A 26,635-nucleotide genomic window follows, 5' to 3' on the forward strand; every position below is an offset into this window, starting at 1 on the left:
ATTCAAACTTTATTATAACCATTTTAGGAGCCACTGTTACTATCCCATTTTACAGATGAGAAAACTGAGGCACATGAAGTCACATCAGTAGTACTTGGCAGAACCAGGATTCAAACCCAAGCAGTCTGGCCCCAGAGACTGTGCCTGCAATTGCTGTACGAGGTACAACCCAATCCAAGTTTGGGCGTATATGACAGGAATGGCCAGACTCCCCCCCGTCAGTCTCAAATCAAGCAGGAGCTCTCTCCCCTTTATTTCTCCAATTCTCTGAGGGCTGGACACTGCCGCTGTCAGTACCCTGTCTGGGACAGCACCATGTTCTTCAAGACTTCTTCCTCTCTGGCCACTCCAAGCAAGCAGGAGCTACCCCAAAACACGTGGGGCTGCCTTGCCTACCTGGGCTGAGCCCTAAAACTATGCCTCATGAGTCACAGGCACAAGAAAGAGAGAAGGAGAATGAGAAAGAAGGAAGTGAGAGGCAGGTCCATGACATGGGAGTGGCTACAGGTTCCCAGGACTGAAACACCAAATTGCGTCAAGTACACTGAAATAAAACCTAGAGGGATTTTAGTTCCTGGTTCATAGATGTCCTGAGATTGCCAAGGAGAATCTGGGGCCCCTCTGACATTTGCCCCAAACTCAGGGCAGAATTATCAGAAATTAACAGAGACTGGAGAATGTAGAGTTAGAAACAGTCCCCAATCTTTGAAAGCAGATGTTCCATCTAAATGGAAGCTAAAACACAAGAAACATTTCAAGCTTCTCATGGCCCACCCCCTTCTTTCACTCCCACCTGTGCCTGGACTTTCTGCCCCAAACACTGCGGGGTGAGGGGTGGGGGTTGGGTGGTACCCCTGCTGATGAGCCCTGGAAGCAGACAGTTGGGGCTGCTTGGAGCTGTGTGTCAGTGACGATTCCTCAACCCTGAAGGATCTGGTGGTGTAGACCCTTGCCTCCACTGGACTCCAGTGAGGAGGAGGACACTCCGTTTCCACCCAGGACCCTGATTCCATTTCTCCTCTGCCTTCGTGCACGCAAAACTCCAAGTCACTTCTTTTCCCCTTTTTTCTCTCTTAAAAAATGTTGTCTATCATTTCAGTAGGCAATGTGGGGGGATTTGCCAAATTGATAGCAATTCTCGGTGCTAATAAAGTGTCAATTAAGATTGTGCTGCCAAGAGCTCGGGGAGGTTGGTGGTTTATGCTAATGTTTTCAGTCTATTTCATATGCCTTTATGTTGAGTCGTTTCATTAGGTTTATTAAGAGCCCAATTGATACATTTCTTGTTGACTCCAAATATTCCTGAGGTGATTAATTCTGAACAATGGGGTTAATTAGTCTGCAGACTTTGGAACACTTCTTCAGGCAAGAGCTTAAGAAACCAGTTTCCGGGGAATGTAATCTCCAAAAGAATTACATCCTTTTCTTCTAACGAAAAGGGGGGAAATTCTCCCTAGGGAAGAAAGGATGGCTGTGATCTCACGGAGAGTTTAAATGAGCGTTAAACTCCAATGGGTCTCTGGCTGGATTTTTGTTGTTGTTTTTTTGGTGGTTTTTTTTTTTTTTTTTAATGTCCCTACTTTTACTTTCTGACTAGTAGCTAAATAGCTTGAATTTGGGAGGTGGGTGTATCTGGCAACAGGACCAAAGGACTCATAGGAAGAGGCCAGTCTGGACAACAGAAAAATGGGGATCCTCTTTTCTGCGCCCCCCCCCAGCAGTTCCTTAGCCTCTCAGGGGGCATTCCTTCATCCATAAAATGGGGACAATGACACCTGCCTTCCCCCAACACCCCCCAGCTGCTCTGAGAGTGGATGAGATCACACAAGTGAAAGCCTTTTGAGAATAAAACCCTTTCTTTTCTTTTTTTAACCTTTGAGAGGTTAAAAAAAAAAAAAAGGACCCATTTTAGAAGTGGGCTTTTTTAAACTCTTTTTTTATATTATTATTCCCTCATGAAAGGGTTTCTTCTTGTAGCTGGGATTTTTCATCTCGTGTTAAAGAGAGAGAGAGGGAGAGAGTTTTAAAAATAGCTATTTTAATGAAAAGAACAGCTCCCCTGAAGAACTGGGCAGCCCTTTCTGCAGGCTTTGCTGCCGAAACTCACGGTCCAAATTGATTTTTTTTCCCCCTCTTCTTTAAAGGTAAGTGATGAAATACTGTGGGTTTGAAAGGGCTGACATTTGGGGTAGCAATTAAACTCAGTCCCATCTAGCCGCGCGGCAGCTGGTGGCGGCCGGCTTGTTACGGAGAGAGGCAGGTAGAGGATTAGGCGGCGGGCCGGGCAGCTCTCAGAAGGGCTTAGGCCCACCGTCTGCGGCCAGGTAATTAGCTGGAACAAGTCGCCTGTCTCCTGCTGTCCCCACCCACTCTGGCCATGGCAGCGGGGCCCCGGGGGGACCCACCCCCCCCAAACCCTGCCCAGGAGACCCGTGGGCGAGTCGCAGCCCCTAATCACCGCGGTGATGGACACGAGGGGTATGAATGTCAAGGGGCCAATGACCATCGAGCCGGCAGCACAGTTAGGGATCCACGGCAAACAGGGGATGGCAGGACACGTTGTGTCATTAGACTGAGCCCAAGGGTGAGGCGCTTCCGACTGGACAATGGCATGTGACTGGAAACGTGCATCAGGGAGGGACCGGCTGGGGCATCTGACACGTGTTTCCCGTCCTGCCCCGTCACGTTCCCATGGAAATTCAGCGGTAACACATCACACTTGCGGCAGGTTCTTCTCCGGAAACCTCTTCGCCAGCACCCCCTCTGGTGGGGACTGCGTGATCTCCCCACGGAGCCCTGAAGGCCGGCTTGGCCAGGGAAAGAATCCCCATGCAGTGGGCTTGGGAGAGCCCGAGGGGCCCTGGGCTCCTTTCTTTTGTTCTGCTCTCCAGGTGACTCCAGGACTGGGTGCCTCCTACCCAGACGTGGGCTGATGGCTCAGGCAGGCATCCTGACCCGAGGTAGGCACCATGCCTGGCAGATCCCATGCTGTGTTTGTCACCAGCCAGAAGGTCCCGGCGTCATCCGAGGGCACCAAGGAGAGGCGAGCCAATCCATCCGCTCTCGTCTGTCAGCCACATTCCCCCACTCGAAAGGCCATGGGTCTTCCCAGGGCAGCAAGGCTGATCAGTGCAGTTGCTGAACACTCAAGGCCTCTGGAATTAGAGGAAGCTGGAGGCAGGGAGCTCAGACCTGAGCTGCCACCGTACCTTTTGCAGCTGTCTATCCTTGTCTCTCTCCAAGTCTCAGTTTGCCCATCCTTGAAAAGGGTGGGTTGGCCAATTTAGGCTCTTCATTCTCACCAGCCTGAAGTGTGGTTCTACGAATCTTTTCGCCCAGGTGACCTCTCCTGCATCTCTCTCTCTCTCTCTCTCACACACACACACACACCCATACCACTAGATGGTGTCCCCTCAATCCTCCAATTTACAGGTGAGCCTTTTCCCTCCAGACCACCCTCATCACTGCTTGTCAAGGTGCAGACCCTCCAGACAGCCCCAGCCAGGATCCCTGTGTCATTCCAGAATGTCAGCACTGATGGGGATTCCCATCGTCACTTGGTGATGACAGTGCACATCTCACAGCACCCACCTCTCCAGGGCTCCTGTCCAGCCCTGATCTCATTGGCCGCCCCCAGAAAGGAGTCACATCTACCATGAGCACCCACTGTGGTGGAGACAAGGAAGTCAGAGTCGCAAGGTAAACTGACATCCCCAAGGCCACAAGTTGCTGATGGTCAGAGCCAAAACTGGAGGGGATGACTAAGTCCAGGGTTCCCCTCTCATCACCCAGATCCTTCCAGATATTTTTAACTGATCTATATAGGGTCCTTCACAGATTGTGCCCCACCCCCCAATGCATGTATGCGCACACTCACTCACACACACACACTCACACACATATACACAAACTCAAGTCCTCCCCCTCGGGAATTCAGTAATCGCTAGCTTTGTCCCAAGTCTCTGGATGGCATTCGTGACCCTGGTCACTTGAGAGGCCCAGCAGAAAGGCAGAAAGGGAAGTGTCTGAGTTACAAATGAAGTTGATTGCCAAGGTCCCTCCAGCAGCTTCCCAGAGAATAGGGTCCTTGTGAACTTGCCAGGAGGGGGTGGGGCCCCCATGGGAAGGGCCATGTGAGAACCAAGGAGGGAGCTGAGGCAAGGAGGGGAAGGGGAGCTCAGGGAGGAGGGCGGGGGGCCCAGCATGGATTCAGACCCACCAGGGACTGGGTTCCTTTCAGATGGCTGCCCTTCGCTGAGTGGAGGAGAAGATGGGGGGCTGAGATTGCCCAGTCTCTGGGAATCCATTGTCTCCTCACCCATGCCCCCTGCCTCAGGAGGAGTCACAGATTCAATGGAAATGGGGACCCCATTTCAGAAGCTCCAGGAGATGAGGTAGAGGGGGATGGCATACAGAGCAGCCTCTGGAAGAATTAGAGGAAGTAAAGATGGCTGATTTCAACTCCCCACCCCCAACCTACCCACGTGTGCTTAATGAATCGAGTGTTCACATCAGGCACTTGAAAAGGTTACTTCTCGTTTTCTTCTTTCCTCCTAAGGTCTAGTCAGTGATGTGGGAGTCTGGTCCCTGTCCCTTCCACTCCTCTGTATCACCGGCTGTGGAGCACGGGGCGGGGGTGTACCAACGCTGACAAATCACTTCTGCTTTTACTCTTCCAGGCAGGTCTCGCTCAACCAGGAGGTCCAACCCACTGTGTCTCAGAGACGCTCAACTCCAGATAGCTCCGGCAAGGTCCTAGGGAATGATTCGCCAGGGACCAGGCAGAGGGAAAGAGGAAGGTGGACCTACCCCTCCAGGCTGCCCCTAGAGGTCTAGTCCCCGACTGTCTGTAGAAGAGGGCCTGACACAGCCCCCTGTGGTCACTTCTGAGCCATACTCTCCACGATTCTCTGTTCAACTCCCACGTTAGTGCTTAGCTGGTTCCAAACCAGCTTGAGAAGCAGAGCGGAATGATCGCCCCAAGCCCGACAATAATAAACGAAACTCTTTCTCTTGTTTTTCATCCATTCAAGGTGAGATAACAGCAAAGGAAAATTGAAGAAATGTTTTGTACAGCTGAATGTGGGACGGGCTAAGATGGTGGGAGTCTCGGAGGGAAGGGGACGGGAGAAGATAAGATGGTGGGCGTCTCGGAGGGAAGGGGACGGGAGAAGACGGGATGGCGTGGGATGGGGCGGTGTGGGATGCGATGGGGAAACCGAGCCCCATGCTAGAGAGGCCCCTCTGTGCAGAGCTGGACTCCCATCTCAGGAGGCACCCTTGAAACCAGGCAGCCCCTTCCTCAATTCCTCGGCAGGTGACAGCACCAGGGGAGAGGGAGCGGGTGACTCTTCAGGAGGCTGGCATGGGTCCCAAGCAATCTGTTCCCAACTTCCTCCTGCGTGGGTGGTGGCGACACGTCCCCAGCCGGCCCCCGCGCCTCTCACCAGCCGTCAACGCGCCCTCACTCTCTCCTTGTGTGTGTTGTCAAATCTTCCCAATATAGCAGCCTGGAGTCTGTCAACAGTTCTGTTCCATGCCTGCTCCCCCTCCCCAGAGGATGCCAAGTCTGCTGGCCCCTCCCTCGATGGGGGCATCTCCCTGAGTCCTGGCAAACAGAGATACACCACCTCCCCAGAGGTGCTTGGAGAAGCCACTCCAGCTCCCACTGCCTGGGTCCCTTGGATAGGACCTGGCCCAGGATGTATGTGAGTGGCATTAGGGAAGGGGAGTCTGGGGGATTTGGAGATTAGTTGGATGAGGCAAAGAGGAAAGTAGAAATGGAAGGTGACACTCAAGTTTCCGACTTGAAATGACCCAGGGAAGATGGTCCTATGCACTGAGGTGGGGGATCCTGAAGAAGGAGCAGTTTGGGGACAGAGAAAGAGAGATGAGCTTGAGGTCCAGGGAGGCAGAGAGGACTGCGGGCTCCAAGTGGGAGTGTCCTGCAGGCATACAGACTGGAAGCTCAGGAGAGAGGTCTAGGCCTGAAGAAGGTACCAGATGGTGGAATGCAGTCGTCTGTGGGAAAAGTCAGCACACACCCGTTTGCTCTAATCACATCCCGCAGCCAAGCCAGTGTTATCAGGAAAGCAATCCAGTAACTCACTTTACAGAATTTCCCTTGCATACCCAGCAGGGTACTGATGCTGTATGGACTGGCCTCCATCCCCAGACATCTGTGATGCTGTCCCCTCAGCTGCCTTCTCTTTCTCCTTCCCAGCTGCCTCTGTTCCACCGTCCAGGCAACAGAGAGTGACCTGGTCTGAGCCTCAGGAGCCCTGGATCCCATCCAAGTTTTGACAAACGACACTGGGAACCTAAATAAAATCATTTTCTCTCTCTCAGCCTTGATCTCCTCAACTGTGAAATGGGAACAAACAGCAGTGCAGGCGGATACTTCACACATTTAAGGAGTTCAGGTGAAAATTGCCCAAAAGTCGAGCCAGATCCCCTGAGTCCTGTCTCCCCATCGCCACCATGGGACCCATGTCAGATCCTGCCCCAGGTGTGTGCTACATGGTCCCCATCCTTTGTTGCCTCCTGCTTGAGGGGGGTTCCAGGACACTGGTCAGGTCTCCTAAAGCCCCCCACAGTCCCCTCTGCCATCCATGCTTCCCCAGGTGACCCCGCAGGGCAGAACACACCGCTCAGAATGCTCAAATGGTGGCATTCATTGAGCATCAGGCAGCCGCTGCCTCGCTTTGAGGGCTGGCAGGAAATGTCAGGCACAGAGTGAATCGCTCTGTACAAGGCATCTTGGGCAGAACATTTGTCATGATCCCTTATCGCTGATCTTAATTGAGACCTCAGCGAGGTTGTCAGGCCCCTCCTCTCCTCTCCTCTCTGGCCCTCTAGCTAAGACTCTCGCTCGTGGTGACCCCTTCATCACACCCACTGGAGAGTCCGTCCTCATGAAGCAACCAGAAGATGGGTGGCTTGAAGGTGGAGAGACAAACCACAGTCCTCCTGGGACGCTATCCTTTCATTTCAGGAAGGGAAGGAATGGCGAGGAAGGTTGCTAACCTGGATCCTGAAGGTTAGCTCATGAACTTGAGAGATGGTGGGGACCTTTGTGCCAAAGGGAAAGTGTCACACACCACCGTGAGCTCTGATGGATGGATCTTGTTGTGTCTGCTCAGTACCCGTCTATTCCTCCGGAAGAGAAAGGCCTTTGTCGGGAAAATCTCCTTCTTCCACACCGACATGTGGTCGTGGCTGTCTTCAGAGGGCGCCCCCACCCCCGCCCCTCCCCCAGCCCCATGGGCAAGGCTTAACCCAACTCCGGAGAAGTCCTCTCCTGAGTCTTGTCCAATCAGAACCAAAGGAAGATGGTGAATCAGGGAACCCACGAGACAGGAGTTGCTGGTGGCCATGGTTCCGGTTCCTGGAAGGAGCCAATCTGCGGGAGAATAAAAAGAAGATGCCGTCTTCCCTGGATTCCAGTGGAATCTCTGTCACTTGCAACCAGCTTCCTATTACACTATTTAGAGATGCATTCTCTCCACCAGCCTTCTGGAGACAATTCCCATTTCCCTGCTGTCTATTCCAGGCCAGCCCTGTGGATATGGCCCAGAGACCTGGAGCAGGGCAGACCCAGTGACCAGACCCACCCAAGCCCCTCACCCCACAAAACCCCCTGTCCTGGTGGCCAGCCCCTTCTAGTTCATTCTCTACTGCCCTCTGCTGCCCCCCACTGGCCAGGGGCGATCCTGCACTCAGCTCCTCAGGGCCCAGGGTGGGTTGGGGGCTACATCCCAGGGACGAAGGAAGCCCGGGGGTCTGCACAGAGACAGCCTCTCACAATTCCATCCCAATAAGAAACTAACATCTGGAAATAGGAACTAAAAAAAAATTATTTACTGTTAGATGTGGACTAAGAATACTTCCGTCTTCCCTTGGGTGAGAATAAAACAGTAATACAAATTGGGAGTTGGATATGCAGATGTTTTTTTCCAAGTGAGAACCTCTAGGCAGGTTTTCCAGGAGACTAGAATAGTGGAACATAAGGACAGAGGACCAAGAGAGAAAACTGAGTAAGAACATAAAAGCAACTAAGCGGAGAGTGAGCAGAAGGTAGAGCCCAGGCTGAGAAGGCAGAGACACACAGGGCAGTGAGGCTGGGTACATGACAGCACTCCAGGACGCAGGACTGGGCCCCCAAAAGCGGTTTCTCTGATCCATATCGCCCACAGTGACAGAGGGAGGGAACAATAATTCACGTGTCTATAGTTTATAGAATACTTTAGCACATGATATCATATTTGGTTTCACACCACCCAATGACGACCTAACTACTACTCTCTTCAAGGTTTGTGTTTTTGTTCTTGTTTTTGTTTTTTCTCACAAGGTATCAGAGATTTGGAGATATTTAGCGGCTTCACTGAAGGGACTTCTCCAAGCAGTCTAGCCTAAACTCAAACCCAGGGTCAACTCCTAGTCCAGGGTTCTGTCTGCTGAATGAGACCAGCTCTGTGTGGGCAGGGCTGTATCTGTGCTCAGCTCTCCCTAAGAAAAGAAAGCCTAGGCTTCGTTAGGGACAAAAAGAATCAGAACAGAGCCTCAAAATGATGACCCTTCCATGTATAAGCTGAGTGGCTTTGGACAACTTACTTAACTTCTCTGAGTCCCCTGAATAAGTATATCTCATGGGGTTGTTTTCCTTTTTTTTTTTTAAAGATTTTATTTTTAAGTAATTTCTACACCCAACATGGGGCTCAAACTTACAACCCCAAGATCAAGAGTCATAGGCTCTACAGCCTAAGCCGCCAGGCACCCGTCATGGGGTTGTTTTAAGCTTCATATGTCAATGTATGTAAATTACCCAAAGAAGGGCTTGACACTCAGGAGATAGAACTATAATGGTCACACAAATTAGCATATTTCCAAATGCAATTCTCCCAGGATATTTAGTCTGATTTTGTGTTTTCCTGGTGAAATCAAATTCATGGAGTCTACTCCATAGCCCCATCTCATCATCTTAACCATAGGAGAGGAGATCCTAGAGACACCTCAGCTCCACGGCGGATTGATTGCTTTAATCTCTATTTCACAGATGAGAAGCTGAGGCTCAGAGAAGTTAAGTCATTCCTTCAAGGTCACACAGGTAATATGTGGTAGAACCAGGCTATAAACCCACATCTGAATCCAAAGCCTTTACTCTCGGTAACTCTCACGAATTTGGTCTGTGGCAATGGGAAGGAGTGTAGTGCATGTAAGGAAGCAGAGACACTGGTTTAGAAGCTGTTGCAGTGGTCCAGGTGAGAGCTTGTGCTGGCACAATAGCAGAGGAAATGGCTAGAAAGGGGTAGATCTCGTCTATAGTTACAAATAGACTATGCAGGACTTATAGACAGACTGACTTGCTAAAATGTTTTTGGCATGAACAACTAATGGTGTCATTTTCTGAAATGGGAAGACTAGAGAAGAAAGCCACTTGGGGGAAGGGAAAAGCAAGGATCCTACTTTGGCCCTGATAGGTTAAGATGCCTTTAGACATCACGTGGAGCTTTGGGGTAAATGCACATGGACCTCAGAGGTGAGGGCAGAATGGGAGAGGACAGCATAGAGATGACACTTAAAAACCAGTGGAGTAGATGGGATATCCTGGGGGAGAATGCATATAGAGAAGAGCCCAGGACTGAGCCCTTGGGTCCTCCAACACGTGGAGATTCAGCAGCAGAAGGAGAAGGACTGGGGAACTGGATGCAGTGTCCTAGAAACCGAGGAGACGATGTTTCAAGAAAGAGACTGAGCAATCCCGTTCAGTGTCGATGAGAGGCCAAGATGAAGATCTCGAAGTGACCAGTGGAATCTAGTCCATGACCTTGACTGGGGCAAATACTGTGTGTAACATCCACCCCTGCTTTCAGCCCACCCCTCATCCTCTCATGCACTTTTTATTGGCAAGATTAAAAAAAAAAAAGATGTGATGGGTTTTTGAGAATTTAAACTCCCAAGAATGGCATATATTACTCCCAGCTGCCCAGGAGGAGGTTGACCATAGAAGCAGAAGATGAGGATGGAGGGAGAGAAATTTTTCATTGTAGATCTGGGCAAAGGGGGCTGAGCCATCTCTCTCTCTACCATTTTGAAGACCAGCAACATTTCCATTTCAAGCCTCATTCATGCCATTACTTGGAAAATAAAATATAAGCTCTCCCACTCTGCAATAGGTCCTGTGTTGATCAATGGGAACTTGACTATGAATACTTGACTTTGACCTTGACCCACTGTGGGGATAAAAGGAGGACAGAAACATTAACAGCTCCTTATAGACAGTCATGATCATGTCCTGGTGGAAGGGCATATCAGGAGCTCTGGGAACACAGCTGAAGGATTTGGGAGAAGAGCTTCACGGAGGAGGTAATATTTGGTGTGGGTCCTCAACAGGAGCTCAGCCAACAAACAAAAGTGTTGTCAACATCCCATCCCAACAGAGAGAATGGAGGCATGAGAGAGTATGTGGTGGTGGGAAAACCACACTTGCCCGGGTGGCTGGAATAGAAGAACAAGGGCGTGGGAGGGGAAGAGGCTGAGAGGTACAGGACCCAGGTCTCTAAGGACCTTAAATATAAAGTTAAGAAACTTGGACCTTACTCTGAGGTCAGCATTGTCCCAAAAATTTTTTGTGAAACACGAATCCCCAATTTGCTATGTAAAATCAATGAATCAATAAATTCTAGGATCAAACACATTTGGGACCTGCTGCAGAGTAGACCCTTCCTTCTGGAGATTTGCCACGCTCATTAGCATTTAAAAGCTCAGAGAAAACCTATAGAAGCAAAAGAGGGAGAGACAGGGAGAGAAGAGGGAGGGAGGGAGGGAGGAAGGAAAGAAGGGAAGAGAGACAGAGAGAACAAAGAACACTTACCTTTCCATTTTCTAAATTTATGTCCCACACTGCCCTTTGTTCAAGTAATGAATACTGGCATCCCTGTGCAATTACTCCTTCTCAGTCACACAGGGGGCAAAGCTGAGCCAGGACTTGGGAATATTTGCATGTTAAGCAGGTGAGTGATTCACCTGGAGGCAGAGGGTACAGAGATGGCTGCTCAGAGACCCCCATTCGCCCTGGAACCCACAGATGGAGTCCAGGTTTACCCCTTTACCCTGGAACTAAAAATGTCTTCACTAATTTTTTTTAGCAAATATCTAGGGAACACCTTCTCTGGGCCAGTTGTGCTGGTGCTAGCAGTACAAACCAGAGAGGATTCCTGCCTCATTGTGCTTCCTGGCTCACAGATACTAGTCACCTAATCACATAGGCTGAGATAGAGGCAAAGAACACAGACTATAAGAAAGGAACCTGGAATCAAGGAGGATTTTCCTTAGTAAGCCAGACCTCAGCTGAGACCCAATGGACAAGTAAGAATTAACTAGGCAAGGCAGGGCAGTGTGGGAGGAATGGCATTCTAAACAGAGGAACAGTATGTGCAAAGGCCCTGTGGCAGGCAGGAAACTACTACAACTGCAAGACGAAAGTGGAACAGAAAATAGTTGCTTCCTGGTCATTTAGCAACTTTTATTTGCAGTCTTGTTTATGGCTATGTATGTCTAGCCATAAATGAGAAATAAAATGCTCCCAGATTCTGAGATTTGGATGCTCTGGAATGAAGGACAGCCAGGAAATTGGCCAGAAGAACTAGCAGCTTGTGCTGGAGTTTCCTGCTTAACAAAAGAGAAAGTGAGGTGTGGAAAGAACTCCCAGATGCCTGATAAGGATGGGCAGTGGAATGGGGCTCACCAGGCTGGCTGGCCTGACTTTCAAATCCAACTCTATGATGCCAAGCTTCCCTGCTCTTGTGAGAGTCTGCTTGGCACAGGACACCACCTTCCTCAGATGGGGTCCTCTCTACCATCTCCTGAGTGATGAGTGTGAACAAAGCATTTACTCTGGGTGCTGCACACCTATGGCCTCATGTTGACAGGCACCTAGATTCCCCACATTGCCCATCTTGTGGGTTCACGCTTCTTTTAAGATGTAAGTAAAATGGCCCTGGCATGGATTCCATATATGTGGGAAGCACTGCAAACCCCAACACTACCTGCAGGGACTCAGATCTCTTCTAGACATCACTCAGCGGAAGTCTCTGTCTCATCGGGGTCTTGTCCCCTCCCCCGGAGTCTTCTCTCTGCCCTGAGCTAACCCAAAGGACTCTGCAGCCTTTCCTTTGGTTCCCTAAGGCAACCGTGAGTGCCATGCTGTCCCATAAGTGAGTTCTACTGAATGTTTGGGGATAATGACAGTGATTACACAGCATAGTACGTGGCTTAGAACTGAACTGATGCTCTTGACCTAAGCCATTCCTGGTAAGCCCTCACCACCATCTTGCCTCTTCGAGCCCACAGGTTCTCGTCATGCTGCTCAGACTCCTTGTTTCTCGAAACCTTCCTTCCATCTCTTCCCTCATATCTGGAGAAGCACCTGTCACCTTGGATATCTTGAGCTGGATTCACCAACAAGCAGAGCTGAGACAAGGATTGGGGTGCATGTGGTTCATTAGGGAAGTGCTCCCAAGAAGCAGAAGTAAAGGGGAAGGGAAGACAGTTGAGGGAAGGAAACCACTACAAAGTTTTAACACTGTGGGCCCCCCTGGAGACTTCTGGGAGATGGTGCGGAACACGCCTAACAGGTGGCCCACCCAAGGGTCAAAGAAGCTGTAGTTAGCTTCCAACTTCCATCCATTAGCAGCTGAGGAGGGCTCCGACCTGCACGTGGAGCGAGGAGAGAGAAAGCCCCCAATCGGAGGGTTGCAGGACCTTGCAGAAGGACAGCGCTGATGGCTGGGGAGTTGGGCAGGGTGCCAGCAGCATCTGCTATCATGGATCGGACAAGGTCACATACCGCCTGTCGAGTCCATGCCCTTAGGCGGAGCGGGTAGGCAATTTTCACTCCCAAAAACAGCCATCAAGTCATATACTGCTAAACATCAAGACATATTACTCCATCTACCCTGGAGAGAAACTAGGTATCTTTCCCACAAGAAGGAAGGCTCTGTACACACCAGTGGTTTGAAAAGAGCCATTGCTTCTATACACAAACAAGGTAGGAACTCCCATGACTCCCTTTTTATAAATCCCGTAACTCAGGCCGAGGGAGGCAATGAAGAAATAATAAAGCCAAGATTCAAGTTTCTCCTAACTCATGATTACACACATTCTTCACCGTCACATCATATGGTCTCCCAGCACCTGGGCGTAGCGCTTGAGTTAACACCTGTCCTAATAACAAATACGTCAACAAAACTGCACATTCGCAAGGAGGTCCTTCTCTCTAGCACCCTGTGCATGCATGGCAGAGAGCTGCCTCTGTGCCCACTTGACTGATGAGGTACCAGAGGCATGATGGGTTGAAACCACATGCCCAAGTTCCCAAGTTCCCACAGACTTGAACCACGGTAGTCTGACCACAAATTCCAAGCCCTATAACTGCCCTCTTAACTCTCTCGAAACACCAAGAGCTGATGGCTCCAAGGCAAATCTATGATCACCAGTCATCAAAGACTATGACCACCCAGCAAGGGAATCAGAGACAGGACCTTCTGAGATGAAGGGCAGCCTGTCATCCTAACTCTCCCCATCACCACCATCACCAGTGGCGACACAACAGCAGGTACTGCCCCGCTTGTGGTGTTGAGTAATCAGTACACGCACAGACAAGAAATAGAATCTGGGGTGCCTGGGTGGCTCAGTGGGTGAAAGCCTCTGCCTTCGGCTCAGGTCATGGTCCCAGGGTCCTGGGATCGAGCCCCACATCAGGTTCCCTGCTTGGCGGGGAGCCTGCTTCCCTCTCTTCTCTCTCTGCCTGCTTGTGATCTCTGTCAAGTAAATAAATAGAATCTTTAAAAAAAAAAAAAAAGAAAAAGAAAGAAATAGAATCTAAAGAAGAGCGAGCCACGGGCTAGGAAGACGGGTGTATAGTGGTTCCAAGCTCAGAGTAGTTAATAACCCAGGCCGCCTGGGTTTGAAGCCTTGAAACTTGCCAGCTGTGCAAGCTGGAGCAATGCCTCAGTTTCTCCATCTGTAAAATGGGGATAAGAATACCTACCTCAAGGATTGCTATGAGAATTAAATGAATTAAGGTATAGAGAGCTTAGAATAGAGAAAGTACCATGAAAATGTTAGCAATTATAGGGTTGGTCATCAGTCTCTTTGGGAATTAGAAGGCAGAGCAAGGAAACTGAGGCAGAAGACAGGATCATGTGCCGTTAAGCCAGGGGTAGTGTTGGGGTAGAATGGCTGGGACCTCTCCAGGAACATGGGCAAGAGCAGCAGGACCGAGACAGGTCTCAGCCCTGGTGGGGCAGTCTCTTCCCACCCTGCCTTCCCGGGAGCATCCCTGGATGCAGGACTAGCCAGGGCTGAGCCTGCAGGTGACGAGCCTGAGCAGAAAGAAGAGTAACATGGCCAAGAGGATGGCCTTTAGAATCTGACTGACCCGGGTCTGATTCCCACACTACCCTGGGCAAGTTATTTTGCCACTATCACCAAAATGAGAAGAGTAAGTGCTTCCTCCAGGGGTTGATGAGGCAGTGGCCCTGGAGCCCTTTGAAGTCCCCTCTTCCCACCATTCCTTTCAGACTCCGGCATGGCCGCCTCTTCCTGCCTGCCTCTCCACATTGGCATCCCTGATGGAGCTGTCCTAGGTCCTTTCTCCTGCTCCGTCTCTGCACGGTCCCCAGAAGCTGTGTTCCCACACAGGGTCTCAGTTACCAACCAGCTGCTGGTGTCTGCCCCATCTCTTTGTCCCGCACAGACTCTGCCTTCGGCCCCAGATCCCCTTTCCAGCTGCCCTCGGGACACATCCACCTCTCAAGCACCCCACACTCAGCATGTTCATAACCAACACGTCCTCTGATCCCACCTGCCCCTCTCATCTCCGCAAAACATCACCACCCACTTAGTTCCCACAGCCAGAGCGGGCAGCTTCAGCTTCCCTTGCTCCCTCTCCCCCGGCCCAACTGACTCCAGCAAACCCATCCACTGTCCAACCCGGCCCCCATCACCTCTTGCCTCCCCCTGTGCCCATCCTCCACCCTGCAGCCTGAGCAGTCCTTCTGTAACACAGACATGACCAACGTCAAACTGCTTACTCCCTCCTAGTCACTCACCATTGTCCCCAGGACCGAGGCCAAACTTCTGAGCAGGAAGCATGTGACTTCTCCCCATGAGGTTCTGCCTCCCTTGCCTGCCACGCCTCTTCCCTGCCCCTGCAGAGACACCCTAAGCCATGACTTCAGGGTAGCTGAGCCCAGGATCCGCCCTCCCAGGTGCCCTGCCAGGTAGGGCTGGGATCTGAGTCTCCCTGGGTCTCGAGGGCCAGTAGGGACCATGAACAGACAAATGAGGCAGGTCCTGTGCTGTGCCTTCCTACATGAGGGATTTATGAGGAGGAGGCAGCTGGTGGGAGGGGCAGCTCAGAGGGACAGGAGCACCGGCACCTTGTCCTGAAGGAGAGCGTGCTGCCTGCCGGAAGGACAAGGGCTGTCAGCGAGAATGCCACCTCCCTCCAGTGACCTTTACCGAAGACATTTTCTCTGAATGTCAGGTTCATTAGACACAGAATTGGAGGTGGAGAAATCACTTTAAAACTGAATTAAAGACAGGGCAGACAGACAGACATCAACCAGGCTTGTAATGAACCAGCTTGGAGTGAGAGGAAACATACCCTGCCTATGGGTCATTTTTGTATTTGTGTCCTTCTCAGACTCACAGGGCCATGCCTCTCCTTCGGAACAGAGTTCCTAGCCCCTCCATGCTGTTCTCCATCACAGGGTCCCAGGGCTAGCTGTCCCTAGAATGGTCCCCCAGTCCACGGTGCTCACCAACCGATGGACCAAGACCCAGAGCCCTTGGGACCCTTGGGCTTGGAGCACGTTGTTCACCCAACATGCAAGGATCCATGTGATTCAGAACCCACTCTGGGTCACTCCATGCTGAACCCTGGGGATAACAAGATTCATTAGATATTTGCCCTACCCTCAAGGAAACACCCTGGTTCCTGAAGAAGACACACAGGTACACCAATATTACCAAATGGTGGGCTCGGCGCTATGACAGGTCTCTAGGCAGAGAGCTGTCAAGGGCTTACCATGAGTTGGGCTTTGAGGGATGAATAGGAGTTTGCCATCTTGTTCATTCTTTCTAGGATACACTGGTTTCCAAAAACAGGGCATTCTGCTTCTGTGAGCTGTGAGTCCCCTGGCACTAGAGAGCACAAGATGACTCTGAGTCCTTGGCCCTCCGGTTAACTCTGGTGCTGTAGTCCATGGTCAGGGCAGCAGAAAGCAAGAAGCCTGTGGATCTCGCTCCTTGCTTCTTGCCTCCCAGTTTCCCTCCACAGCCCCTTGGCGTCACTTACAAGGCTTGCTTGGCACCCTCAGCTCCCAAACTGGCAGGTCTGCCTGGTCTGCAGCTCCCACGGCTCCCAGGAATCAGGCTCCTGTACCATCCACCCTGGCTCCATGACTGGCACCCGGGCCCATGCTGGGCTAGAGTGGACAGGCACAAGACCCAGAAAAGCAGGTTTTTCTTTTCTGAGAGCCTCCAGGCTTCACTACCCCTGCCATGTGCATATGTGCACACACACACACACACACGCATGCACACACGCCATCCTCAAAACCTCATCCCCTACCCACCCTTCCTCCAACTCCCTGAAGACCTTGGTGCCCTCCTAGAGCTGACCTTCCCAGACCCCGAAGCTCTTCCTGGAGCCACTCACGACGACACCACCATTCCCCATCCCAAATACCCCACATCCCCATCCAGGCTCCTGGATCCACACCCGCCACAGCTCCTCAGCTGCCAACTCCATCTTCACGCCTCCCAGAGGAGCAGCTGTCAGCACGTTCTGGTGGCTGAGGATGGAAAAGGCAGAGATGGAGAGATATGGCACCGAGAAGGGAGAGAACAGCGAGGGAGCAGAGGGGAGGGTGAGACAGAGAGAGAGAGAGAGTCGGGGAGCCCCTGAATGGGAGAGGAGAGGGTAGAACAGACACGAGAAAACTGCAGGGGTCTGGGGCTGGAAACTGAGACTCCCGCCCCTGGCTCTTTCTGGCTCTGCGGCTCCACTCGGGGAAGTCACCGCAGGGCTACCCACGGGACCTGGGCAAACTGGGAGCCCGGGAGCCTCTCCTTGCCTCTCATACCACCAGGAGAAGCCTGCCAGCGACTGGGCCTGTGCCACCTATCCCCTGAGAAGAGCCCAGCCTGCCCGTGGTCCTCTCGCAGGCAGGCCAGGCCAGGCACTGTCCCCCTCTCCCCTCTCCTCTCCCTCTGACTGGGTAAGGCACATGCATCCCCGCACACATTGTCTGTCCCTCACACGCCTGCTCCTTCTGTCCCAGAACGGGCTTTCAGGGCATCAGGAGGCACTAAGAAGAGTAGCCTTTCTACTCCTGGGGACCCCAAAGACAGAAGAGGGGACCTCATCATGACAGAGCACCCAGCCAAAAGCAGAAACGAGAAAAGGATGAAACAGAAAGACTGCACCGCAGGCCAGCGATCCAGACAGAAGTCACCCTTGAAGATGTAGAAATGCAATCCAATGTGCCCTTTGTGGTTTGATCCGTGCTGGGAGCTGAGGACAGAGCTCATCCCACTGTGGCCACCCACACTGACAGCCACAGACACTCCCAACACTGTACTGTTGTTAAGCCATTTCACAGGGGGGAAACTGAGGCTCAGAGAGATGAAGGGACTGGCTCAAGAGCCAGCCCTGGAATTCCCTCCTGAGCAGCACCAAAGGCCACCGTCTTTCTTCTGCACCCACCTGCCTCCCTGTGGGTACAGACAAATGAGTTAGAGCACTCCCATGCACATTGGTTTAGCCCCAGAGCCCGGAGCTAGGGTTTCCCAGAAAAGTCAAGCCATGCGGCAATGGTGGAACCCTGGCTTGGGACCAAATGGCCCGTGTTGAACGTGTCACCCATTTTCTTGTCCCCCAGAGTGGGGATAGTGAAAGCACAGACTCACAGACGTCTCATAGGGTTTAAACGAGGTGACTGCGAAGTGCTTAGAGCAGTTCCTGGCCCACAACCAGTGCTTGACAAATGGTAGCTTCTGGTATGACTCAGGGAGAAGCTCCTCAGCGTAACAGAGGGAGAAGCGGTGCGGGGATCTGGAAAGGCAAGAGGACGGGCAGTGAGATGGCACCACGTGGCAAGCCAAGCCTCGTGATGCCCCTCCCCCATCCCCCTCACTCCCGAAATGCTGGGTGAGACCAAATTTGTTGTGCAAACCGGCTAAGTGACTCCGGATCTCTTCAGCCAAGTGGGCTCCAGGTAAGGTGGTGGGGACCAGAGACCCCAAGGCACCCCCGAGGCCATGGCAATCCTAGAGAAGACACTGGCCCTCCCCGAGTCATAGGAATCAGGAAGTTCCCTCCCCCACCCCCAATTTTAACTCAAATGCAAGAACAAGGAGGCATCCGGCTGACATCTGGCTTGCACTAGTGAGGCTCACACAGGGCCAAGGGGGTGCAGTAGTAAGAAGGCCGGCTGTGACCCACGAGCACCCACCATGCACCAGGCACCAAGCAAAGCATCCCACACATGTGCATTGATGCCGTCCTCAAAACAATCTCGTGGTGTTGGCGCCATTGGTAGTCCCATTTTACAGGTGGGAAGATCTGGGAACAGAGAGGTTGAATGACTTGCCTGAAGTTACACAGCTCATCAGTGGTGAGCCAGGTTCCTGAGTGCCCCATTTAGCCACTAATCTTATTGCCTCATAGGTCACAAAGGGTTTGGGATGAGGGGTCCAAGTGACAGAGAGCTACCCACAGCCTCCAAGAGCAGAGTCCCCCCTGAGCCTAACGTCAGACCCACAGATGGGGTCAGAGCCCAGAGGGGAAGAGCCAGCCAGGAGCTCTCTCATCCCCAACTCTAGGTTCAGCATCTCCCAGAAGCTCCAACAAGCTCAGGACTGCACCCCTCCCTACCAGGCCCTGATCCGATCCGGGAAAAAAGTGAGGTGTCAGCGTCGGGGCAATGGTGCCACTTTGAGCAAACCAGCTGCAGGCCAGCAGTTCGAACCAACGTAGCACCATCCCTCCAGCCCAGGCCACGTTCTCCACCAAACACATGGTTGACCAAGGCTGGCCCCCACCCTCGCCCAACACCCCTCCCCAAGCTCCATCCCAGTGCTCAGATAATGCCACCATCTGGGGCGCATCTGCGAGGAGCCTGCCTGCTTGTTGGAGAGAGGGCATCTTCCATCTGGATCCTGCAGGAACATCCTGGGACTCTGTAAATCTCAGGACGGACAGGACAGTATCTGCCAGCAAGAGATCAGGACATAAAACACAACCCAGTGAGCGTCCTGCCGGGGAGGAGGAAGGCAACACCTCAGGAAGCTCCAGAAAGGGCAAAGAGGCAGTTCCATGTGGTGGGGAGTCTGGCTTCAGAATGATGTGGGGTTGAATTCGGAATTTCCCTCATTGGATGCAGGCTTGGAACAAGTTTGTTCAGCAGTCTGAGCCAATTTGCTTATTCCTAAAATGGAGATAATATTAGGACAGAATTCTGTTTAATCATCTGTGTATCCCTTGCACTTTGAACAGGCATAGGAAGGATGTTTGTGGAATGAATGAAGGCAGCCAACCTAATAGCCATTCTGCCTTCTTTCTTGCTAACAGACCCGAAATTCAGGCAGCAATGGTGCCTGATCTCTCTCAACAGGTCATGCCAACCCCATTCCCCTTGGTGGTGACTGGGGTGGGCATGTGACCCAGGTCTAGCCAAGGAGATTAAGGGAAAGTCGCCTGGGGATTCTGGGAAAGGTTTCCATTCCCGATGAAAGGAGGGAAGTGTGGGAAAAGAGTGCTCCCTCTCCTGAGCCTTTCTTTCTCCTCATACTTTGCAGGCTGCTTTGGGAAGTAAAGTGTTTGAAGATGACGACTGGCAACCACAAGTGGAAACGTCACCATTACCTGAGGGTGGCAGAAGAGAGAGAAAAGAACGTGGGTCCTCAGTGATTCCACTCAGCTCCCAAGTCTACCCAGGATCTCCCACCTTAAAATTTCTTGTTCATTAACAAGAAAGAGCCCCTAGGTTTAAGCCACTTGCAGTTTTATCCTGTGGTACAAGGACCAGTGAGTGAGTGAATGGATGAATGAATGAATGTCTGGTAGCCTGAAAATAATTGTGCTATTGCTTGTCATTATCAATAATAGTATTAATACAGTTACACCTCATTTATTCACCATCAGCGGCAACAGGCTTTTGCTCAAAAGGAAATTTTCAAGATAATTGAAGTTTGCCCCTTTAAGCGTCAAAATATGACTTTGACATTAACCCCTTTGGATTTTTAAAAATCATCTGATATGTATCACACCCACATCTATCTATCCTGTCTCAGTACATCACCCCCCCCAAACACACACACACACACACACACACACACGGAATGACAAGGAGAACTAACTACGTGGGGCTTGGATACTGTGCTCACCGGTAAGTACACAGGGCTGAAGTCCAGCGCCGCCCAGCCTTGCCCTGGGACTGGCAGAGGTTGGGGCAGGGCTTGGAGGGGGTGGCGCTACAGTTCTTGCTAATTTCCAGAGTCATCGCAGCTCCCAGCCACTTCCCACCAAGTTTCTAGAGGTCGCAGTCTGACGCTTCTTGCCGCCCTTTCCCAGCCTGGACAGATTTCTCTGTTCTGGGCTAGGAAGCCAGGTCACCCATTTGCTAGACTTGTGACCAAAATGTCTTCTTGGGAAGAGCTCTGAGCAAGCCACTCCTTGTAAGAGTGCTAGGTCCCAGATGAAGAAGACCAGGATCAAGCCCTACAGAAGGGATTATTCTCTCTGTTTTGACAAATATTGATGGAGCACCCACTCATTGAGGCAGTGGAAGCTAAGAATGCAAGCCTTGAAACCAAAGACCTGAGTTCAAATCTGGACTCTTTACTAGTGGTGTGAACCTGGGCAGGTTACGTCACCTCTCCGAGCCTCAGTTACCCTCATCTATATCATGAAACTAACAATGGTTACCTTCCCTAAAAGGAGGATGAAAGAAGACAGTAAGCTATTGTGCTTAGTGCCTTTGACTTTGTATATTCTCAACAAATATAAGCTACTGTCATCATGAACTGGGCTTCTTTTCTGGGCTCCAGAGAACAATGGCTCATAAGAATGGCATAGCCTCTGACCCCAGGAAAGTAACAGCTCATCAGGCAGACCAGGTGTATTCTAATACACAGGAATAAGTGCCAATTGGAGAAGCCCAGCACAGAGAGGGGTCAGAAACCCAAAGGAGGGTCTAGAACCCAGACTGGAGAGGCCAAAGAAGCTTCCTAGATGTCCATACTGGGACTAAAATGTCAGTGGGTGTCTTCATTCCCATGAGGTTGCCTTAACAAATTACCACCAACTGGGTAACTGGGAATGATCTCTCCTCAAGATCCTTGTCTTAATTCCATCTTCAAAGACACAGTTTCCAAAGAAGGTCACATGCACGGGTTCTGGGATATGTAGACATATCTTTTTTTCCTTAAATTTTTTATTTAAATTCAATTTAATTAACATATCCTGTATTATTAGTTTCAGAGGTAGAATTTAGCAATTCATCAGTTGCCTGCAACACCCAGTGCTCATTACTCAAGTGCCCTCCTTAATGCCCATCCCCCAGTTACATCAGCCCTCCCACCCCACAGATGAATGGATAAGGAAGACATATCTTTTTAAGAACTGCCATTAAACCCACTACAAGGCAAAGGGGAGCAAGACATAGCCCCAAATGCTAGAACCCTCTGCAGACAATGTGACGTGCCAATGACAGGGGTTGCAGGGTAAGAGAGGAGCTTGCCTGGTCTGGGGAGAGGCAACATAGAGAGAAGAAGCCTGAGGTTCCAGGATCCCAGGGAAGGCACTGGGTGCTGTCACCAAAATCATAGGGAACCCCCAGCCAGACTGGTTCGGAAAGGCAGGGTTGGGAAGGGCAACCACTTCGTAGACACATGAGTGCACAAAGGATTTCTATGGACATTGTTTTAGGGCAACAGACCTATGCTAGACTCCTCTCCTTTCCCTGAACCTGGAGTGATATGGGGCCACCACTGTCATGCCTGTCTTGAGTGCCTCCTTGGTACAGAGCCTTATCTGGCTCATGCTGTGTAGAGCCTGGTGTCTCTGATCCCTTCTGTCCCAGGCAATCCCCCACAGAGATCAGCTTCCACAGAGATGCCCCTTTCCCCACGCACCCCCAGGGATTGGTTACACAGCTATCAGTTTCCCAAACTGCTTTATCCAGCACCCCTACCGGTTTTTTTAAGCGAACACATGCTTACACTCAGCACTATGCTAGTATTTTGCATGCATTGTAAAACATGATTAAAATTATTTAGATTAAAAATGAGATAAAGTATTCTAAATTATATAACTATACTGTATTTATTAATGGGTCACAGCATTTTTGCTCTCATGAAAAATTTTAATGACAGCCATGTGATTTTAAATGTTTCATTTTTAAAAGGCAAAGCTTTGTGAAAGAGCGACTCAAAGGTCTGGTTCTTAATTCAGATCATTGTGATACTTGATTTTAATTGCTGTTATGGCTGGGGGAAAAAAAAAAAAAACCAGATACCATGCAAAGATGCATTGATCCAAGTGGGAAAACAGCAATCCTGGCTGTGCTTACTAAACCCTTATCATTATTTTTCATTCTCATCCACCAATTATGCAAAGTTTTTTGTTGAAATTCAGCAAGCAAATTTCCATCGTCCCTGATGTCAATCAGCAGTTCTTGCAAACTAATCAAAAGGTGTTACATTTTTATATTTTTAGCAAATAGGTTCTGAAACACTTTGTTCAAAAAAAAAATTTTTTTTAAACAGGTTAGAAATTTTTTTTTTCAAGTTTTTAGAGTTTACGTACACAGGAGTTGCTACACATGAGATATGGACATCGTTTTCTCGCCCCCGAATCAGACAACCATGGAAAGACTCACAAATGTTTTTCAAATGCTCTCTCCATAGCACTAGTTTCTTTGGGGAAAACAGTTTATCTTTCAGTCTTTGTTTACATATCAAACAAAAGGCTCTTTGCAGATGTAATTAAGTTATTGATCTTGACCTTAAAGTTAGATCATCCTGGATTGCTGGATGGACCTTAAATCCGATGACATGTGTCCTTATAAGAGGTAGAAGGGAAGTCACATATATAGAGCTAGAGAGAGGAGAGACAACCCTGTGAAGACAGACAAAATGTGTGTGTGTGTGTGTGTGTGTGTGTGTGTGTGTGTGAGATCAAGCCCTGAGTTGGGCTCTGTGCTCAGCTGGGGGTCTGCTTGAGATTCTCTCTCTCCCTCTTCTTCTGCCCCTCCCTCCTCTAAAATAAATAAATAAACCTTTTAAAAACATATGTGTTACCCAAATGCAGTGTAGCATCCTGGGTTGGAGTCTAGAACAGAGAAAAGACAGCAGTGGAAAAACTGGTGAAATTTTAATAGAGTCTGGAGTTTTGTTCATTGTAATGCCCCAGTGTTAATTTTTTAGTTTTGACAAATGTACCTTGGTTATGTAAGAAACTATATTATAGGAAACTGGGAAAACAGTAGAGCAGGAACTCTCTGTACTATCTTTGAAACTCTTCTGTAAATCTAAAATCATTTCAAAATTTAAAGTTTATTTTAAAATTTTTGGTTGTATTGCATAGTATTGACAGCCAGTTGTCATTATAAAAATAGTCGGCAAGTTTGAAACCCTTCTTTTTCTATAAAAGAAAAATGCATAACTCATCTTTAAGTTCCCCATCTCGTTAAAGCATTCTGCTACAAGATAACCATCAAACCTCCGTATCTCATTACAGAATAATCAAATCTCCATGCCTGTGTTGCAAAATACTGTAAGGAATCTACTATTTATTAAAGATATTTTTATAATATGAACCACATCAATGGCATCTTCCATCATTTTGTGCACTTCTGGCCTCAACTTCTTTACTTCAACAGCTAGTCTCTGAGTGAATTGCATGTTTGGAGCAATCTCCATAACTTTAATCTGGAATCCTTCATGTTTTGCAGTTAAAGCCTCCACACAATCAGTGGTTATATTTATACTGTTTTCCCATAAAACAGCACTTTTATTAAATAAGTCATCGGTTATTGAAATGATATCTTCTCGGTACAGCTCATTAAAAATAATAATAATAATATTTCTTTGAGTATTTCATTCCCAAATCCCGAACCTAGCATGTACGACAAACCAAGACATGTTCGGAACATCTGTACTTTCATCCAGAGCCGCTCTCCCACACTGCATAAATTCTCCTAATACTTGTCACTTCACATCTTCAGCAGCATTCTCTTTGCATCTTCCAACCACATTTGCTGACAAAGGAATGCATTTAGTTTGCCCATGGATTGGCTTCTGCGGGTTATTTCATCCTTTTTGCCCGAGGAAGGAAGAACAAGCATTTCCTTGATGGTCTGTGGCTTTTAAACTTTCGCGATTAAGTAAAAAAATCTCAAAAGAGGCATCTAAATATTTGTCATGAAGAATCAGAACATTATGTAAAGAACCAAGGGAGCATCACATAACTTAAGACATTGCTGAAAAAAAAAATTACAGATTTGTCTTTGTGTTCTGGGTTTTCATTTTTAAGGCTCTTACTGGATTGGTAAGGAGAGGTTAGGTTATGCTACGATAACAAACATTCCCAATATCTGTAGCTTGAAGCAATTCTGATGTATTGCATGCCACAGACACATCACAGGCCAGCTGTGGGCTCTGAGCCACAGTGCCCTCGCTCTGGGATCCTGACCAACCGAGTGACTTCTTTCCAGAACATTCTTAGCCCTTGTGGCAAAAGGAAAAGAGACCATGATGAGTTGCACACTGGCTCTGAAGGTTTCTGTTGGGAGGTCACTTATGCTCATACTTCAATGGCCAAAACAAGTCCCATGGCAACACTTACCTTCAACCAGGCCAAGAAGTCAGTCCTATCATGTGCCTGAGAAGAGACTCAGAAATATCTGGTACCTGGTACCAATGACGCTTGCTTCTTGTAGACACTTCACGCTCTCATGAGCACATATGTCAAGGTTTACTATTAACGCTCATGAGTGCACATTCACACAGCAAAGTCTTCTTATGCTTTCTTCCTTTTTCTGCCTAATTTCTCATCGGATTTGACTGAAGCATCATTAGTGACCCAAGACATTCCATGTGCAGAAGAAGTATCAGCCATGCCACATTTTTGCTATTTGCCACTTGCTTGTTTTCCTTAGGATGTATTTTCAATCCGTGGTATCTTTGCAGGAAATTTTCAAGCTACTGCCCACTTTGTGAGGGTTATTTTAGTTTACATTGGACCTTCTCATAAAAGGACGTCTACCAAATGCTCTTGGCAATACTGTTTACTATACCCCAAACTGGGAGCATCAGAGATGTCTATCACTGTGAGAATAGATGTATGCGAGCAAAGGAATGTCATATGGCAGTGAGAATAATGAGCTATCAAAACAGTGTGACTAAATAAATATACAAACATCAAAATAAATAATAACAACTTGAAGAAGCCTTGCAAATGTAACCCTGAACGCAAGAATTCGAATATGTTATTTTGTTCACCCCAAGTTCAAGCATATGCGAAACTAATAGGTGGTGTTCAAATCAGGATAGGGTTGCCAGGGGGGTAGATAGTGTTAAAGGGAAGCACAAAAATGGTCTCTGGAATGCTGGTGATTTTATGTTTCTTAATCTGGGTGCTGGCTATATAAATGTGCTCGGTTCCCAAAGAACCACTTTTGTACCCTTTTCTGTATACAGATTATACTGTGATTACAAATCAACTGAAAATCAAACTAGAAGGCATAATCCATAGATCCCTTAACCAGCCACATAGAAACTGGAAACATATAGCCAGAAGTGACAAAGGAACCCAAATACCACCATGAACCTTGTTGTCTTATGGAGCTCCAATCCTCCCTTCCTCCCTTGGTCCCTCCACAACCCCTGGCTGCCTGACAGGTGACAGAACACCAGTGTGAATCAGTGTATTAACTATTAGTAAAGATAAACTTGGCTCTTGTTTTTAAATAAATTAACATACACTGTACTTCTGATCTTTTCTTCCCACTTCCAAGAGATCATGTTGAAAACCCCACTCTGGAGACAGCTGTTTCTCAAGTCTAAGTTCATCAGCTTTCATTGATTCAAGCTGCCAAGTGTGTTTCCATAGACAGAGAACGCATTTAGAGAGCCATGGGCACCATTGGGAACTACCTGCAAGTGGTGTGAGCTTCCCAACGGCCATGGCAAAAAGAGAAAAGATTGGATTTTAGAAGTCTCTCTCGTAAAACATTCTTCGTATCTTGTATCTATCAGTGAATTCTTAAAGGAATTCATTACATAGGACTTTATATAGAAGCTATTTAATGGACAGTACTTTCAATAAGAGTTTAAAAGAAGGTATAGAAATTCTTTTGAGGTGTCTGCTTCTCAATCAGCCTTATATAAAAGCAAAAGGAAGAACAGTTAAAACTAGTTTAGAGAAATCATCTTGGTGCTGAGTTCTGTGGCCCTCGTCATAAGGTAACGCTTCTAGCACATTCAGAAATGAATGTCAGTTACCCTCCTATCCTCTCTGTCAGATAGCAGTCGTCCTCTGATTTAGGACAGAAGTTAGATC

This window comes from Mustela erminea, chromosome 10, assembly GCF_009829155.1.
Source record: "Mustela erminea isolate mMusErm1 chromosome 10, mMusErm1.Pri, whole genome shotgun sequence".
NCBI classification, from domain to species: domain Eukaryota; kingdom Metazoa; phylum Chordata; class Mammalia; order Carnivora; family Mustelidae; genus Mustela; species Mustela erminea.